Source organism: Tupaia chinensis, unplaced genomic scaffold (assembly GCF_000334495.1).
Source record: "Tupaia chinensis unplaced genomic scaffold, TupChi_1.0 Scaffold000078_1, whole genome shotgun sequence".
NCBI lineage: Eukaryota > Metazoa > Chordata > Mammalia > Scandentia > Tupaiidae > Tupaia > Tupaia belangeri.
The window spans coordinates 11,472,079-11,477,942 of NW_006159539.1; positions in this window are offsets into that span (position 1 = coordinate 11,472,079).

Genomic DNA, 5,864 nt, shown 5'->3' on the forward strand with positions numbered 1-5,864 from the left:
CTTTGGCTGCTGGTGTTTTGGCAGGAGCCGCCGGCCACCAGCCCCGCGGGGCTGTGCCACAGGGATGAGGGCGCAGGTCTCCGTGGGTTCCTGGGTGGTGCCAGAAGATCCCGGTCCCAGGGGAATTTATGGTGGGGAGCGATGGGTGTCCTTAGCCTTGCCAATACTCTGGGAATTTCAGGGACCTCAAGTGGGGCAGAACTTGAAGTTCATCCTGAATAGGAGGTAAGGATAAGATCCCTGGAATGGCAGAAAGAGGGAAAATCGATTCTTGGCTGGGAGTAAACCACCAGCGACCAAGGCCTTGGCCCCCACTCTTCCATTTGACTGGGCCACTCTGGAGCTGCTACCGTCCCCTCCCCCCAGCCTTGGCGTGGCCTCTGGGCACCTACTCCAGGAAACGGGAAAGTTTCCTGCTTCGGTGGCGGTGGGCGGTGGCGAGGAGCCAAAGGCTAGGGCGCCCTGGTGAGATGCCGGGTTCTATGCTAGCCTCTCCCTTGCCCGGATCCGATCTATTTCCTCAGCCTTGGGTTTCAGGGCTGGGCCAGAATCTGGGGCCAGTAGAATCAGCCACCTGGGTTTCCCATCATGGCCTCCAACTCCGTTCACCTCTCCCACCCTCTCTCCCCTGTCCCCTACACCCCCGCACTGTCCTTCTTTGACTCAAGGACCCAACTCCTCTCTCTGCCACCCTGATCTGCCGATCTGTCACTGGCCACCTCTCAAGGTCTCCAACACTTCCTAGGCACAGAAGGCGGACAACTCAAGACTCAGACACCCCCAGGGCAGCCGGGTCTCCTCGTCTTCAAAGCTGCCTTCAGCGGGGTGGCAGGAGGGCGGCATGTTGAAAGAGTGGAGGCCATCTCTCCACCTCACTGTCTCTACAGGGTCCCCATAACTCTAAGTCCCCAAGGGAAAAGTAGACCAGGGTGGACTACGCTTCACCAGCGTGGGCGGGGTCCACAGTGCAGGTGGAACAAACATCAGTCCGGAGGGGACCCTGTGACTTTGGGCACCTTCAGTCTAGTCCGTGCAGGTCAGAGGGCGACGCTGAGATGTTTGCACCCAGGCTGGACCCCTGGGAGACTGGGCAGTGCCCCACAGAAAGAAGACCGGCTCTTAAGTACCGTCCAGCGGCGCCAACAGGGGAGAAGCTGCAAACCGTCCTGGGAGCATTTACTCCCCTGGGATCCGACCCTCCGCAGGGGATGTGGCAAGTCTTAGGGCCCGTGGTTTAGGGCCCACATAAGGTAGTACGTGTGCGCATGCCCGCAAATGCCAGGGAAGAGTGCCTAGAGGAAGACTTGGGGCTTGGGGCCGCGGTAGGGCTGTGAGAAGTGGAGACTTGCTATCTGCCACACTCCAGTATGGGCCCCGTTGATTTTCTCTTTTCCTGGAAGAGCTCCAGCTTCCTTTGGGGTTTGCTAGGTAAAAGGTCGTCTTAGGTACCCCCAAACCCGTTGCTCTTAGAGGAACCGGGTAGCATGAGCAGGCGCCTTTTGGTGCTGAGATCTAGAAGGTGCTGCTCCCCCTAGGAAACTTGGGTTCTCTCCCGTGAGTCCCGGAGTCCCGCTGGGGATCGCCCCGCCCTGCCTTGCCCTCCTGTGGCTCCTGCGGAGAGGAACCTGTTGATGGCAGAGAATTCAGAAAAGTGAGTTGCTGCCTTCCATGGGGGAGGCCTGGGGCCGTGTGGCGGAGACATTATTTCAAGGCTTAGCTGAGGACAGGAGCAAAGCAGGTCCTGCCCAAACGCGTCTGGGCCCAGTTTTCTCTGCGGGGAGCCCAGGGTCCTTCATTTGCACCTCTGTGCTCACAGAGCAGACAGGCCCCCACGCACCTGCCTCCCTGCAGCGTCAAGGACTGGGAGGCACTGACTGAGAAAGGAGTTGCAAGCTCCTTAAGAGTCAAGGACAAGGGACCAGCAGATGGCGAAATGGTTATGTCGTTGGACTCCCATGTAGGTAACTACGGTTCGAGATCCAGACCCAGCAGCTTAAACTCTCCTCGAGCATGTGTGCGTGGATAAAATCTCGCTCTGCTTCTGGGTGCAAGGCCCCCGTGGGTCCAGCTGACCTGAGACCCCCTTGGCCCTTCGTAGTTCCTGCTCCTATCTCACAGCTCCACCCCACCTACCCCAGCCCCCATCTCCTCTGCTACCCTCACCCAGTTCTGATGGAAGCCACACCCTTGCATTTTGGGCCCTTCCATCTCTCCTTTTCACTCTGCAGCATTTTTCGTCTGGTATTAGCCATTGTGAACAAAGCTGACTCGCCAACAGCTATAAAGATTCTTTTGGGAAGCCGGGCAGGTGGTATGGCGGTTAAAGGCACTGGACTCCCACGTGGCTGACTGCGGTTTGAGTCCCAGACCTGGCGGCTTGCTTTCTCACTTTTTCTTTCTCTCTCTCTGGTCAAATTACAAAGCAATAATAAAAATAAAATTACATACATAAATACTTCTTTAAAAACATTCTTTTGGGAAAGACAGAAATACGGACTGCTGACCTGCAAACCACAAGCCCTGAACACAACTCAGTCCCCTTTTCCTGCGTTCTCTGTCACAACACCCCCCCCCAAAAGCATAAATACAATTTAATATTGTCTCTTTTCACTGCAAGAGAAACTGAGGCTCAGAGAGGTTAAGAGCTCTGGTCAAGCATAGCCAGCTGGACGCAGGTGAGGGCTGGATGGAACGGGGTGTCAGCCCTTCTGACAGCCAGCACCTGTCCCAGAATGACCTCACTTGGAACACTCAGTGGGATATCTCTCCCAGGGCGGAGCAGGCCCCACTCCTGACCATGCCTGAGAGTTGCCCCAGCCTGCCAGAGCCAGGCAGAGGTTCCCTAGCTGTCTCCAGCACCTCACCTCTTGACTGAGGTAGCCACTGCGTTCTGGGGTGCAGCCTAGGGCTTCCACAGCTGCGAGTCTGGGTGCCCCTGCTCTTTCCATAGTTTAGAAATCAACCAGGGATGATGGTTCAGACCTCTGTCCTCACCAAGGAAGTGTGGGATAATTATTCCTGTGGGAAGTCCATGAATAGAGCACTGGCAGGCCAGCAGATAACGTGGAGGTTAAGGTGGCTGGATCTCGCATGGCTGGCTTTTCAGGGTTGGTCCTGGACCCAACAGCTTGCAAATCACACTGGGCATGCAAGTGTGAGTGCTCAGAATCCCAGGAGGAGAATGGAGGAGAAGGGAGTGCAGCATGGCCATTCCCTCTGGGGGTGATTTCTCACTTTCCCTCTCTCTCTGTCTCTCAGACAAGCTTGCAGGGACAAACAGCAACAACAAAAGCACTTGGGTTTGCAGGAGGGGGCGGGGGAGAAAGAAGGGAAAGCACCTGTAATATGGGGCTACCTGTGGATGCTTTAGTGTTGGGAGATGAACATACAACACAATTTGCAACATCACAGCAAACAGTAGTGTTTCAAACACTCCAACAATCTGCCTGTTATGATGGGGAGCGATACCAAGGTAAACACACAAGAATCTGTGTGTGTGTGCATTTTAAGAAATCCCATTTTCCGGGGCCAGAAATTGGTGTAATGGCTATGTAATGGGCTACCATGTAGTCAACTGCGGTTCGAACCCAGACCCAGTGGCTTAAACTCATGCCAGGCGTGTGTGCGTGCATGCCCAAGATCCCGAGAGGAGAATGGAGGAGAAGGGATTGCAGCCTGGCCATCCCCCCGGGGGGGTGATTTCTCACTTTCTGTCTCTCTCTCTCTCTTTCTCTGTCTTTCTGGTGAGCACATGTGCCCTATAGCGAAAACCTCTCCAAATAAAAAAAAAAAAAAAGAAAGAAAGAAAAAAAGAGAGAAAAAAGAAAAAAGAAATCCCATTTTCCTTATGAGACCTGGGGAAATATTCTCAGGGTGGGAGACAAAGCTGTCTGTTGATGTCACCAGAGGTAACCATGTTTCTGCAGATGCTAATGAAGGGACAAATGGTGAGGAAGGTATCTTCCTCCTCTTTCCTTTTAATCTACTTCTATGCTCTTTTCACAGTATGTTTGTGAAGATCTAAAGACTTTTTTGAACTGAATCCTTTTAATCTACTTCTATGCTCTTTTCACATTATGTTTGTGAAGATTTAAATACTTTTTTGAACTGATTTTTTTCCTCTCTCTCTATCTCTCTTTTTCCAGCTAGGAAAGCCGATTATGCCGTAGGATAACTGTAATAAACTTATGTAGCAGCAATGACAGAAAACCATTAATTTTCTTACCAAAATGGTGTGGTTAGTATTTGACCTTTGTATCTTTTCTTTCATTTTTCTTTTTTTAATAATTATTTTATTTTAACTTTATTTATTATTATTGTTACTTTCCAGTTTGATCATACAGAGAGAGAGAGGGAAAGTGAGAAAGCAAGCCACCAGATTCAGGACTCGAACCACGATCGGCCATGTGGGAGTCCAGTGCCTTTAACCACCATGCCACCTGCCGGCCCCTCTTTCATTTTTCAACTTCCTCAGTAGGTGTTTGCAAAGCTAAGGTCCCTGTCCAGTGAATTTAAGACGATTCTCTCATGGCCAGAAGATACGTGGTAGTTAAGGTGCTAGAGTCCCATATGACTGACTGGGGTTCGAGTCCTTGACCTGGCGACTTGCTTTCTCACTTTCCCTTCCTCTCTCTCTCTGGTCAAATTAAATAATAATAACACATTAAAATGTTTAAAAGGATGATTCTCTTTGTGTGTATGTATACCTATAAATATACGTATGGACTTCAGTAACTGAATGGAAAATGCAGAAATGCATGCTATGAAAAACTGTGCATGGATTTCAAAAGTGGGTTTTTTTTTTTTTCTGTATCTCAATAAACTTGTAGAGTCTCCTTAACCTTTTTAAGTAAACATAAATACACACACACACACACACACACACACACACACACACACACATAAAATACCAAACGAAGCCAATGGTTGTCTTGACATTAGCCATGTAGACACAGCAAAAATGATCAGAAGCAGGTAGACAATGTGAATATAATTTTATCTGAATCATATCTCTGCTAATATGAATACCAATAGCATTGGTTGATAACTTTGATCTAAAAACCTCTTTACTATGTTATTTAGGCATCTTCCTGCTTCATTTTTTTTTTCAATATTTATTTATTTATTTATTTAATTCCACTTGCTGTTGGAATTAAAGAGAGAGGAGAGAAAGGGAAAAGGAGAAAGCAAGTCGCCAGGTCCAGGACTTGAACTGTGGTTGGCCATGTGGGAATCCAGTGTCTCCAACCACCATGCCACTTGCTGGCCCCTCCTACTCCCTTTATTTGTCACTTAAACTCCTGCAATAGTGTATGGTAACTAGTTGTATCATCTCCATTGCATAGATGTGGACACTGAGGTGCAGAACGGTTCAGTCTCAGGCCCAAGATCCTACGCAGCTAGTCAGTGGCAAATACCAGATTTCCACCAAGGCCCCAGAGTTTCTGACCAGAAAATCAATATCATGAAATTTTCTATTTGATAAAGCCCAGTGGAGAGATATATGTAAAAACATTTCTTTTTTTAAAAAAAGAGTATGTCCTTTTTGGGAATCAGCAGATGGTAGAGTGGTTACGTTGCTGGACTCCCACGTGGTCAACCGTGGATTCAGTCCTGGACCAGGTGGCTTAAAACACACGCTGGATGTGCGTGCCCAAGATCCCAGGAGGAGGACGGAGAAGGGATTGCAGGATGATCATTCTCCCTGGGGGATGATTTCTCACTTTCCTTCTCACCGTGTCTTTCTCTCTCTGTGTAAAGTGCACGCACCTAAGGCAAAGATATCTTCAAAAAATAAAAAAGAATATGTCTTTTTAAAGTTTTTTTAAAAGTTTATATATATATATATATATATATATATATAT